The 13,792-nt window shown below is 40.0% G+C and overlaps 1 protein-coding gene across 5 annotated transcripts in view; it reads left to right on the forward strand.

The window, feature by feature from the left end:
- LOC129712939 (prolyl 4-hydroxylase subunit alpha-1-like) overlaps positions 1–13,792 on the forward strand; it is a 63,588-nt gene that overhangs the window by 2,808 nt on the left and 46,988 nt on the right. For 3 of the 5 annotated variants that reach the window (XM_055661727.1, XM_055661728.1, XM_055661730.1), the window contains exon 1: positions 9,568–9,722. The exons of 1 other annotated variant lie outside the window; for it this stretch is intronic. The gene's annotated coding sequence lies outside the window, so the exon portion shown is untranslated. Of the gene's footprint in view, positions 1–9,566; positions 9,723–13,792 lie in introns of those variants that run through there. One more of the 5 variants, XM_055661732.1, reaches the window with a different exon arrangement.

Genomic DNA, 13,792 nt, shown 5'->3' on the forward strand with positions numbered 1-13,792 from the left:
GAAGGGTTTCGGCCCGAAACGTCGCCTATTTTCTTCGCTCCATAGATGTTGCTGCACCCGCTGAGTTTCTCCAGCAATTTTGTGTACCTGTGTATCTACCCGATCTGTTCCTCTAGTGATTTTGTACATGATGTACATTTTGTCATGATTTTCTCTCGTACTTACCTGGTTTCAGTGGCATTTATTCTTCTAGTATCTGCCACTTTTCTGTGGTAACAAAGGTTGCAAGGTGCAATTATCGCATTGCTCAACAAGCAGGTTCGTATCTGCAGTTGTGAGAATGGGAAAAGTAAGAAGTGAACAAATTTATTCTGAGATGAGTCAGATTGACCCTCTGGCAAACAACTGAGTGAAACATTATGGGAGATTGGTCAAACAAATAAATTATGTATTATTTTTGCCTGGTTTTATGAGGCTGTACAGAGCCTTTCTGGGGGAAAATGCATAGGTACAGAATCAACCCATTCCTAACCTGAAACCAATTCAGGGAGGCCTAACGTTAGAGGCCATCTATGTGGCTTGAAGCTGAGGGAGATGGTCTTACCTATGCTTGAATGAATTATTTTCTGGTAGGGTTTGGTATATTTTAATTTATTGGGCCTCAGGACTTAGAAAGGGTTACTTTAATGCCATTCATTTGGCGATAGCTTTTAAATGAAAATTCTAGAGTTACTACTGACAGTGTGAGGTATTTAAAACCAAAGAATTGAAAACATTTCCCTTACGTGCCCCACAAAAGTTAAATACATAAAAGGAAACTCCTGCTGTTCATCCAGTCTGCCAAGAAAGCTAAGCATAACCCAATTAATAAGCTGGTAATAGGATTTTCCTTAACATTTACAAGACAAAAATCTAATTTTGCAATCATCTCTCCATATAAACAAGGTTCTACATTTGCACTCGACTTATCCCAAGCTCCAAGGAGGTTTCCAAATATATTTTGGAAGGTGGATAAGATTTTTAAAAATGTAAGTATAAGTGCGTTCTTGGGTAGTAGTCATGGAATATTGAGAGATCATCTTACAACGTAGAGACTTTCCTTCTTTAAGTAAAATCTATCTCTTTACAATTTTGGAATAAATCCCAGAAAATATATTTGGTCTCATCCTCTTCCTAAATTAACGACTCAAGCAAGCCAAGACTATAGAATATTATGGCCCTACCTTGTCTCACGGAGCTTCTTAACAATTAGATATTGCCCAAATGCACAGTGTTTCACAGTTGTATATTGTTTTGCTTCCCCACTAGTTAGCAAATGTAATTAAAAACACGATAGATGAGGCCAGCTTTATTTTATTTATGTTTGTATCATGTGATTTGAAAGTACCCATCATGTGTTGGAATACTAATGATGAAATGTCATCATGGATTTACAAACAATTAGTCATGTTTGGGACAATGACCCATCATTTATTTATTTTCCTCTGTACGACACAATTTGAGATTTGTAATAGAAAAAATCACATGTGGTTAAAGAGCACACTGTCAGATTTCATTTGACATTTTTATGCATTTTGGTTTCACCATGTAGAAATTACAGCTGGGTGCTTGTCTGTGTAGCGTTTGTACGTTCTCCCCGTGACCTGCATGGGTTTTCTCCGAGAACGTTGGTTTCCTCCCACACTACAAAGACATTGGTTAATTGGCTTGGTATAAATGTAGAATGATGTCCCAAGGATAGTGTTAATATGCAGGGATCGCCGGTGTAGGTAGGCTGAAGGACTTGTTTTCGCACTGTATCTCTAAAGTAAACTAAACTAAAATCACTGTTATCATTATGTTACCGGCAACAGTGGGCCATGTCACTCTGGGCTCATCACCCTGCCCAGAAGTCTACACTCATCTGAGCCAGAGTCCAGAGACAGTGGATGGCCACAGACACTGCCAGCAGCAGCGAGTCTGGAGCAAGTCTCATTTACCTATTACCCACTATACTTGCTGATCAATATCGGCTCCAGAAATATCAACACCTGAGATTTAAAGATTCTTCTTCTCAGGTGTAAATCCAGAAGAGAGATTCGTTCTCCTTTGGTTTAAAAATATTATTTTCTCTTATTACACTCTGCAAGATGCCCTGCGATATTTCACTGCACCTAAAACGCAGGTTGTTGATACTCTGAATGATTTTGAATTTCGGGTGGGTATCCAAGTGGATGGATCTTGCCTTATTCACTGGAAGTGGCTTATGATTGATGGGTACCGTGAGTGATGTAATGTTTTATTTGTACCAAACTAAACATTTCAATTCAAGGTCAGGTTATAGTGCTCCCTAAAATCATTGCGCTGATCTCATCAATCAGCTCAAGTGAAATAGTACGTTCTTTTATACAATGCTGGAAACTTTCCATGGCTAACGGATAATACATTATTCAGGATAGTAACTGATTTATTATTAATAATTTGAGGTCAGGATATCTTGATTTCCCCCCAAAATGTCAAATCTTACTTATTGGATCGTACACCTACTTGCAATGTACATCCATTTTATGTGTCATTTCTTAACCGTTTTCTTGGGTAGACCCACGGGCACTCTCTATAATATTTGGTCACATAACCTGAGACGTTAGTAATGTTTCTGGAATATTACATAAATATATAGTAACACAATTTATGTTCCACAATATCAGGTATTGACCAAAAATACAGTATGCCTGTGTGCTTTATGGGAACCAAGGCTATGAAAATATACAAAACTGGGAGAATAGTGACCAGGAGAGAGAGAGAAAGCAAGAGATTATCCACAGAGCTGTGGCTTCGCAATATTGGGGTAAAATGGAAGCTCGGAAGGGAAATACTGGCGATCAGGAGTTGTGTATTTTCACAGAGCATGGGTCTAGTTTGGTTGAACAACAGGGATCAGCTGCCAGGAAATGTTTTAAAGTTTATAGTTGCCCAGTTAAGAGGTATCCTGTTGTAAGTGTAATAGACAGTCTATGATCAAAGTCGCTAGAGTAGGGGTGGCCGACATCTGCTGTTTTAGAGTGTCAAACGCTGTCTGTTGTTGCTCATTCCACGTCCAAGCAGAGTCTTTGTGTGTGGGATGGTGCAATGGGGTTGATATTTCGCTGAAATCTGGAATGAATTGGCTCAAATACTTCGCCATGCCAAGGAACCTCGGCAAGCTGGGCACATCCGTGGGTGCTAGAAGTTCATTAATAGCACTGGTTTTCGCTGGATCAGTTTTCATGCCATCCAGTTTAAAATGAATTTCCTTCACACCCAAAATTGGTGTACCCTGTTGTAAATTCTAAAATTAAGTTTAATCATATAAAATGTCATTCAAAATGATGTTTATGTTACATAAAAATTGTGGCGAAAAGCTAACTGATACAGTGACCAGACAGAAAAGGGATGAGACATGAAGTGAGGTTTACTCAGGCCAGAGGGGAAAAGAATACAAAACGTAGCGTTAGATCAAAGAGGATGATGCTGTTTCTACCGTTTACCTGGTGGGATTTTATTCTGCAGTGAAATAACTTTATAGAAACAAGGAACTGCAGATGCTGGTTTATCACAAAAAAAGCACGAAGGGCTGCAGTTCATTGTATCTATAAAGTTATTTCACTGCATACAAAAGATGCCCTAATTGTCAGATCTTCGCCTGGATCCGAATATAATAAACATGCTTCACGGACACTGAACATAAACACTTTGATTTATTCGTCCACTATTCCTTTTCCCATGTGTCCTCTGACCTCAAACTCGTGCATTCTTGGCTCCTCAATTTGGTAGTCTTGAGCCTGATCCCCCACAGTCTCAACTTCAGTTTGCAGTGTCCTTGGACTATCACAACAGTTGTGCTGTGTGTTGCAAACTCTATATGCTGCCACATATGATAAGAGCATCTCCTTCCAATCTTTGCCTTCTGCTTGGGCAATTCTCAACCTCTCCTTTGGAGATTGGTTCTAACGTTCCACTTATCCATTAACTTGCGGACACTTTGGTGTAACTTCGTGATGGTACATACCTGTGCTCTTATTGTAGCCGGCAAACTTCTGAGAAATGAACTGAGGCCCATTGTCTGAATATAATGTCACTGGTAGACCGTGTCTTGCAAAGATTTCCATCAAAACTGCTACAATCTTTTCCGATGTTGTAAACTTCATTATTGCATACACATAATATCTGCTGTAGTAATCAATCACAACTCATATTGATTCTCCTGATTGACGTGAACTAAGAAATTCTACAGCAGCATCTTCCCATGGACCTGTCGGTAACAATGTGCTTGCTATTTGCTCAGGTGGTATGGGTCTGCTTACCATCTGACATCCATGGCATGACCTTGCATGTCGTTCTACACCTTTTTCCATCCTTGGCCACCATACTTTCGTACGAAGATTTTGTTTGGTTCCAACAACTCCTAAATGTCCTTTGTGAGCCAACAATCATCCTTGATCTCAGCTTTGTTGGCACTACATGAAGAACATAGGTGTGTTCCACCACAAAGTTACACGAGATCCCATCCTTGTTGCCAATGTCAGATCCTTGCCTTGATATGAATGCAATAAACACGCTTCAAGGTCACGGAACATAAACGCATTGGTTTATTTGTCTGCCTTTCCTTTTCCCTGGCAACATGTGTCCTCGAACCTTTCTGACTATAGTAACACGTGATACATTTAAACATGTTAAGGGCCTGTCCCACTGTACGAGTTAATTCAAGAGTTCTCCCGAGTTTCCCCTGAATCGAATTTGGAGAATTACGGTAATAGCCGCTCGTAGGTACTCGGGAGAATGTTAAAAAATCTTCACGAGCTTACCGCGTATCCCGAGTACCTGCCGTTGGCGTTACGAGCCGGTAAGAGATGTCCCGAGCTCCGACGTACCCACTACATACTTACCACGAGTTTGATTTTTTTTTTAAACTCGGGAGAGCTCTTGAATTACCTCGTACAGTGGGACAGGCCCTTTACACTGACACTAATCACTTTGCCATATAAAAGATCCCCTAGTCACTTTGCCATACAAAAGATCCCCTAGTCAAGCCAGGCAGTAATTTACTTTCTGGCCTGGTGTGAAAACATAGCTAGGTCGGTGAAATTTACTCCGACAGCACTTCTCCCAACATTTATATACTACCAGAATACCTCTAAATGCTGCTTTTAATAAGTCACATGATACATTAACCTTATTCAGTAAAGACCGACTTGGGTAACTCTGTGTTTAAATGTCATTTGCTTAATTTGTAGTTGGCAGCAGAGGTTTTTAATTTCACATTTCAGATAAGAATAATTCATCAATCATTGGTGTTTTGCATTTATTATAACGACATTTGGAATGTCACAATGTACCATTTTTAATATATTTGCTAGTTAAGATTAAAATAGCATCATGCCCAGAACAACCTTGAAATTGCAATTGTTCTTAGTCGGGGTGGTTCTTATAAAATGAAAGTCGAATTAGCCAGTTTGTTACTGATTCTACACAGCCTTTGTAATTTGATTAAGGATGATACTGAACTTTTTTCCAAAAATATGTATGTATCCCGAGGATTGAATAGCAAACAATTAACGATTCTTTGGAAAGATTTAACAATGTTGTGATGAGTAACATGTTTATCTTGTTTTATTTGGCTTTTAATACCTACATTATGAGGATTCTGAGCATTTTCCTGTTACTAATATTGGCATAACTGATCCTGAAGTAAGGTTGGAGCTTCATTTGTGTATATTATGTACACTGTACATTAAGCTTTTGGTGAACTGCTCAAAATATTTATGAATTCTTCATAAGCATACCTCATAAGTTCTTGCTGTAATCTCCTGAAGGATTCTGGAAATGGCCATCTGTTCTAACAAGATATTTTAGTGTGTGGTCCATATTCTTGACCTAATATAACTGGAACTTATGCATGTTAATTTTAGACATTTTAACTCGCTAAGAAATTGCAAACAGGAGAATATTTCTTATCACATCCTTTATGGATTTAAATATCTTTTATCTTAGAATTTGTTTATCAAGAAGAGCATTGCAAAACATTTGGCGAATTGCTTTAAGTAAAAAACAAACAATGTTTGCCTATTACAAATTATTTGTGGTACCATTTCACTTTATCATATCTTTAAATAGGAATCAAAGTAAAATGAGTGTGTTGCAATAATAATAACATTTCAGTTTGCTTTCTCTCCCTGCCTCTTTTCCTACCTCCCCTCTTGTTATCTTGGGAATGTGGTAACGTTGCCTGCCACATTGCTGCTAACTAGAAAGCTGCAGGAATTTGATGCAATGAGGGTGAAAATACAGCTGTATGTTCAAATAAGGATAATTCATGGTGAGGCTATTTTGCATCTAATTCTCTTTTATGTTAAATTCTTGAGAGCACTCATACTGCTGTGTTGGAAAGCAATCACAGTGCCCTCCATAATGTTTGGGACAAAGACCCATCATGTATTTATGTGCCTCTGTACTCCACAATTTGAGATTTGTATAAACTTTGAGATATGTATAAACACGGCTGTAATTTCTACATGGTGAAACAAAATTGTATAAAAATACCCTTTAATAAAATCTAACAATTTGTACTTTAACCACGTGATTTTTTCTATTAGAAATCTCAAATTGTGGAGAGGCAAATAATTAAATGATGGGTCTTTGTCCCAAACATTATGGAGGGCACTGTATTTATTTGTTCTTATTAAACTCTACCTATCAGTGTTTGCCCACCCTACCTGCAGGATATTTCAAATCTCAGCACTGATAATAATTGTCTTCAAGTCCTATACTTGTCTAAATTGCTTTCTGCTTACCTGTTCATTCTAATTTACCATTGAACTGCAGCCGTCAGCTTTTACTCTGATAATATGCATCAGGAATGTGCATGTTTCAGAATTAAAATAATTAATATTTGAAAGTGCAAATGTTCATGTGCAGAATTCTAAATGGCCCAATTTGACAGGGCTTGCCTGCACTTGCCTGGAGGCTAGATTGTTTGATACCCACGCCAAGATGATGCACCTTCAAGTCGAGTTCAAGTGAGTTTATTGTCATGTGTCCCTGTATAGGACAATGAAATTCTTGCTTTGCTTAAGCACACAGAAAATAGTAGGCATTTACTACAAAACAGATAAATGTGTCCATATACCATGATATAAATATATACACACATGAATAAATAAACTGGTAAAGTGCAAATAACAGAAAGTGATTATTAATAATCAGAGTTTTGTCCCAGCCAAGTTTAATAGCCTGATGGCTGTGGGGAAGTAGCTATTCCTGAACCTGGTTGTTGCAGTCTTCAGGCTCCTGTACCTTCTACCCGAAGGTAGCAGGGAGATGAGTGTGTGGCCAGGATGGTGTGGGTCTTTGATGATACTGCCAGTCTTTTTGAGGCAGCGACTGCAATAAATCCCCTCGATGGAAGGAAGGTCGGAGCCGATGATGGACTGGGCAGTGTTTACTACTTTTTGTAGTCTTTTCCTCTCCAGGGCGCTCAAATTGCCGAACCAAGCCACGATGCAACCGGTCAGTATGCTCTCAACTGTGCACCTGTAGAAGTTAGAGAGAGTCTTCCTTGACAATCCGACTCTCCGTAATCTTCTCAGGAAGTAGAGGCGCTGATGAGCTTTTTTGATAATTGCGTTAGTGTTCTCGGACCAGGAAAGATCTTCAGAGATGTGCACGCCCAGGAATTTGAAGTTCTTGACCCTTTCAACCATCGACCCGTTGATATAAATGGGGCTGTGGGTCCCCCACCTACTCCTTCCAAAGTCCACAATCAGTTCCTTGGTTTTGCTGGTGTTGAGGGCCAGGTTATTGCGCTGGCACCATATGGACAGTTGCTCGATCTCTCTTCTGTATTCTGACTCATCCCCATCAGTGATACGCCCCACAGTAGTGGTGTCGTCAGCGAACTTGATGATGGAGTTCGCACTGTGGTTCGCTACGCAGTCATGGGTATAGAGTGAGTATATCACCTGGGCTGATATATAAAAGTTCTAACTATTTATTAAGATTTGCTTTTTTCAGCTGAAAGTTCAGAATGAGTCAGGTGATGTTGCAAACATGCCAGTCCTCGGGTAAATCATTCAGTCATGCGAATGCCACATTTAAATGCCCCTTGACACGATTGTTTCAGTGTGATGGTGACAAAATGTTGTATACTGACAAAGTAATTTCTGATGATTGCCCTTCCTGACAACACTTGAGACGGGTCTCAAATACTTTTGCATAATCACCACACATCTCCACACCACAGCTGCAATTGTGGAGCTGACTTCCATGCTTTTGTTGCCTTCCTGAATTTCACCAAATGCCACCACACTCAAAAGGTGACATTATTGTGTCAAGAAGCCTTGACTTTGGAGATCTCTTCAATCACAATTCTCACATCCATTTTACTTTTTGTCTTGTCTCCCTAAACTCTTGATTGTAAGATAACAGTTGATTATAAAGACTCCTCTACTGACCCTCGTTTAAAGACTTGTACAGGTCCGTGCCATTGATGCTGCAAACAGCAATGAGATTTAATCGCCAGAGTTGAGAGGGGAATAACTCCTATGATGAGGATTATCCAAACAGCCAGAACTATTTTAACAGTCACATCTGAAAGTATGACCACCAACTTGGTTAGTTTTACATTGGCTTGCTAGCTTGAGTAACGTGCTCAACTCCCATTCTGACAAGTAGGTCTTGACCCGAAACGTCACCCATTCTTTCTCTCCAGAGATGCTGCCTGTCCCGCTGAGTTACTCCAGCATTTTGAGTCTATCTTCAGTGTTACCCAGCATCTGCAGTTCCTTCCTCCACATTAAATCTTCTAATTTGGGGCAGAGCTGTTGGACTATGGTAGTATAGTGGCTAAATTGATGGATTAGTTTTAAAGAACTCGGGTCTAATTGGTCCGTAGCGGTCCTTCCATAAGCTAGGGTACAATCCCAATTTTCCAACCTTCCTCATTGTAGAATTGAACTTTTTCTCTGGAATTGTTGCAGTACAATGCTGAGAACTATATTTTGCACTCCGATATTTTACTCAACATTTGCATTGGAGTTTGATTTGATTGGATTCATGTATAGTATTATCTGATAAGATTGGATAGCATCCAAACAAAAAGCTTTTCATATACATGTCAATAATAAACTTTAACAAATATAGAGATATTTTCAAATCCCACTGCTGTAGATGGAAAATGTAGATTATTATTGAATATGGCATAAAGCTGTGAAATTGTCAGCTTGGTGTTAACGAGTATTGCACTCTTTACCTATTTATGTAACTCCAGGCCCATAGTATGGTTGACTCTTAATTGCCCATCTGATCAAGCAAATTGTTCAAGGTGGATTAAGAATAGCATTCTATTTTCAGCTTCCTTTTCAAATTATCCAGCATTGAAACATGTAATCAAACAGAAGTTAAATATACCAGGCTCGTCAGGCGCCTGGTATAACCACCCTGACACCCATTGTAGCATAGCCATGTATCTTGTTTCTGAAGTGTGGAGAACGGTTCAAATTTCAGAAGAGGTAGATGAGATTCTGTGAAGGACACGTCCTTTACGTGTTTGCATATCCAGAAATTACAGGACACTTTTTTGTTTCTCCCGCCCACAGCGAGGATATTGTGATGCGTGTGAAAGGGTTAATTGCTGGACGGAGAGAGTAACTCCCTCCTCCAGACTCATGCAGAGGCTCAGTGTGAGCTGTAAGTGAGTGCTCCATCCCTGCTCGCCTCTCATTCCCTCGGCACCCTCTCCGCAGCGCCACATCTCTGTCGCTCAGCAGGTAAATCTCGGGAACCATTTTCCACCACCCCTTCCTCTCCCTGCCCCCCAATCCCTCTCTTTCCATCCTTGTCCCCCCTCTCTCGAACTGATTGCCATTTAGAGCGCTATCTAAGTGTCCGTGGTTTCCTCGCGGTGCTTTGACTGGCCTGGGAGCGGCGTCAGTGGGGTTTTTTTTATAAAGCATTTAACTTTTGGCGATGAGTTCTGGCGCTGTACGCCAAATCACTGTCTGTAACACCGCGTGTTCTATCACGGTCGTGTTAATTGTCCAATAACGCGCTCCATTAAGGGAAAAAAAGGGTGATCGGAGTTAGGCGGTTTGCCTTTATCCTTGCTTCCAGGGAACTATTTTTCTTGATGTAATTAAAAGAGTTTGCAAACTTTAGTACCGTCTTATTACGACAGAGAAAAGACGTCCGACTCCACGAGATGGTTTATTGAAAGCAGTTGTAGTTTTAATGTAAACCAAACTAATTGTAACTTTTTCAAGGTATAACTTCAGCAACACTGGCAGTTTCTGAAACGTCGACCCCCCCTCCCCGTTATGTATTTGCTGCTAGTTAGCACCAAAGATCCTATAGCAAAGCTTTGCTATAGGATCTTTGGTTAGCACACATCGTGTTGGGGGGTTGGGTGGGTGGTGGGGGAAGGAGGACGGAGAATACGTGGCAAGTCTCGCCCCCCATAAGTGTCGTTCACGCCTTCTACCCCGAGCGATGCAAAAAACTGCACGTTCTCTGCGGAGTCCATTTGGAAGTCAAGTCCAGCCCTGCCGATTTCCACATCTGCAGAACCAAAAAAGTTCTTCCCATTTTTCTGTCTCCCGGCATTAAGTTTGAGATGTTGAGAATTGATGAACTCTTAGTCATCCAAATGGAACCGAGCCACGTTTCATCAATACTTATTTTTGTAGCCCATTTTACCGTCTCAATAAAGAAATTATGAACAACTGGACCTAATTTTGTTACCTTGCCTTCCTGCAAAGTTTTGTAACTCGTGATTGTAACTCTTGGCTTGGATTTCCTTTTACTTCCCGCTGTCCTGTAATGGTAGCATCAATGCTGGGAAATAACTGCTAAATTGATTATGTACAAAAGTCCTTTTTGTCCTTTTTAAAGCAGCTTAATAAAAAAAACAATTTCAGATTTGCACTTTGTTTCCGATACTTTGATCTAGTTAAATTACAGTACTGCTAATTTGTATGAAATATAATGTATAAACTGCTAACTTGAATAATTGAATTGGAGGAGCTGTTGATTCTGTAGCTTTTTTAATGAAAAAAATAGAACTACCATTGTTGTTGTACATGTTGTCTGAAAACATATACCCCCAGATTCAAAGACAGTTTCTTCCCAGCTGTTATCAGACAACTCAACTGTCTTTTCATCAGCTAGAGTGTGGTCCTGACCTCCCATCTACCTCATTGGAGACATTTGAACTATTTTTAATCGGATATTATTGGACTTGATCTTGCGTTGAATGTTATACCTTTTATCCCATATCTGTACTGTGGATGGCTCGATTATTTTTTAAGTATTATTATGTTGTGAGTGGACAACGTTCTGAAGTGCCTGGTCCACATTTTCTCAGTTGGATAACTGCACTGTTGGCATAAGTCAGTAGTCTAAGAAGCTGGCACTCTGACATTAAAAACCCACAGGTTGGATGTCAGAAGCAATTAATATAGAACTGTGAGAAGGATCCAGTTACATAGAGTTAACAAAAGTTCTTTCTGAGCCATGTAGACAGTACACATAATGTGCCTCTTTAAATTAACTAGTTTATTTACACAATGGAATTTCTTTCCCTCTACCGTGTACATTTCATTCCACCAGATATGAACCAATGTGTGTTTCATGACAGTGCATTCATGCAATTCTTAAACTTCTAGTGCACTGGTTTTTGTTCAGATGTCCTCCTCCTTTTCTGTCCCCCTTCCAATCATATCCCTTTCTCCGGTTTTACATTTCACTCTTTCCTTAACTGACCTTGCTGTCTCCTTTCCACGTCTAGCCTTTGTCACTCCACCCATCTGCCAATAACCCCCCCCCCCCCCCTCCCCCAGCTGTATCCACCTATCACCAGTCTGAAGAAGGGTCTCGACCCTGAAACGTCACCCATTTTTTTGTCTCCAGAGATGCTGCCTGTCCCGCTGAGTTACTCCAGCATTTGGGTCTACCTTCACCTTTCACGTGCCAGGCTTAGTCATGTTCACACCTCTTTTCCAGCTTTCTTTTCGCCTCCACTCCCTCGCTCCTCCCAGTCTGAAGAAGGGTCCCGACCCACGACATCATCTATCCATTCCCTTCTGCAGATGCTGCCTGACCCGCTGAATTCCCCTAGCACTCTGTGTGTGATTACGTTTGGTAGCATCCTCAAAATTGAATCGCTAAATTGTGATCCAAGATGAGTCTGGCAGTTTAGTGCAGTTCTGAGAACTTGTGATCTTTCAGATGAGATATTTTATCTGGATCATATCTGCTGGTTTGCATGGATATTAATGGTCCAAGAAGGACAACAGAGTTTTGTGTCTTGACCAGCAATGTTACCTCAACCAATTTTAACAAAATCGGACACAAGTGCTGGGTCAATGCTAAGTTACTCCAGCACTTTGTGCCCTTTTCTGTTAACCAACATCTGCAGGTCTTTGAGTTTACATTACCAAAATCAAACTAGCTGGTTGTCACTTTATTGAAGCATCTTTCTTTGCTGGTTGGCCTCAAATTAATTTATTGTGTCTGAGCAACAAGTAAGATAATGCATCTGAATAACAATAGTGCTGTTTACCATGTCACAATATTTAATCTCTGCACATTATTGTGGATGAAATGGTATGAATGCAGCTTTTCAAACAAAATTGATCTTCATTGAGATTACTGAAATTAATGTCAAATAATCTGACTGAGTTTATGTTTGAAGTCTTGCATCTTTTGTGTGGGAAAGGGGAAATACAACTTCCTTAGCTTAGCCCAGCTGAATAAAAGTATACCGATGTTGCTGATATTCATCCAGAAAGTGTTTGGCTAGATGCCCTTTGCCCACACTGTATTCATTATTATTTAATTGGTTATTTTTTATGGACGGATCTTACCTTTATATGTGCCGCTAGCATGAATAAAATTTAACCCAGATGGAGCAGAAAGGTTACACTTGAGAGGATGTGGGAAGAACCTAGGATGAAAATAAAGGGAGAGAAATTCAAAGCATTTAATGATTGCTGAGTTGTCAGAATGAGATGTGAGGTGCGAAAGATGAAATAGTGGGGAATACCTTTGGGTCTATTTTGAAATGCAGATTGGAACTGATAAATATGCAAGCAGCCAATCTTTCCACTGTGACAAAATAATAAACTATACTTGTAAGGGCTTTGGTTTGTTGTCGGTTGTGAAAGTGTTATATTGGCTCCAAATGGTTCATGTTCAATAGTAAAAACCAAAATGCAGTCTTTCAGTCATAATCATCATTTTTAGTCAGAACAACAACATTATGCAGGAACTTAGTGCGCCATAGCCTGTCCCTGATCTGCAATTACAAGCCATTCAAGCAAGCTGTCTGACCATTATTTAATCATTGCAGTGGGATTAAGGGATGGAGCATTTAATATAGTGCAGGCATCTAAATACAGGTAGTCTATAACATAACAGTTGTGTTCCTTATGCCCCTGTCCCACTTAGGAAACCTGAACGGAAACCTCTGGAGACTTTGTGCCCCACTCAATTTTTCCGTGCGGTTCCAGGAGGTTTTTGTCAGTCTCCCTACCTGCAACCTCCGGCAACCACCTGCAACCTGGGACAGGGGCATAAGAAACCTTGTATTGTAGAAAATTGTGTTATAAAAAGGATTGTGTCAGTGGGGACACAGGATTAGGGACTAGAGAGTTTTAGACTCGCCATACAAAGTTTATTTTTCCCGCAAGACTATTGTAAATAATTTTCTTCAATTTTCAACAGGTTTATTTTTGTTGCAAGCTAAAAATACTAAAGGTTGTATGTTTGTAGAGTCTCATTACACAAGTGTCAGTAGAAGCCATGGCTTGTCAATTTCTATGGCCACACACTTTGAAGCTAA

Source organism: Leucoraja erinacea, chromosome 34, assembly GCF_028641065.1.
Source record: "Leucoraja erinacea ecotype New England chromosome 34, Leri_hhj_1, whole genome shotgun sequence".
In the NCBI taxonomy this organism is placed as follows: Eukaryota; Metazoa; Chordata; class Chondrichthyes; order Rajiformes; family Rajidae; genus Leucoraja; species Leucoraja erinaceus.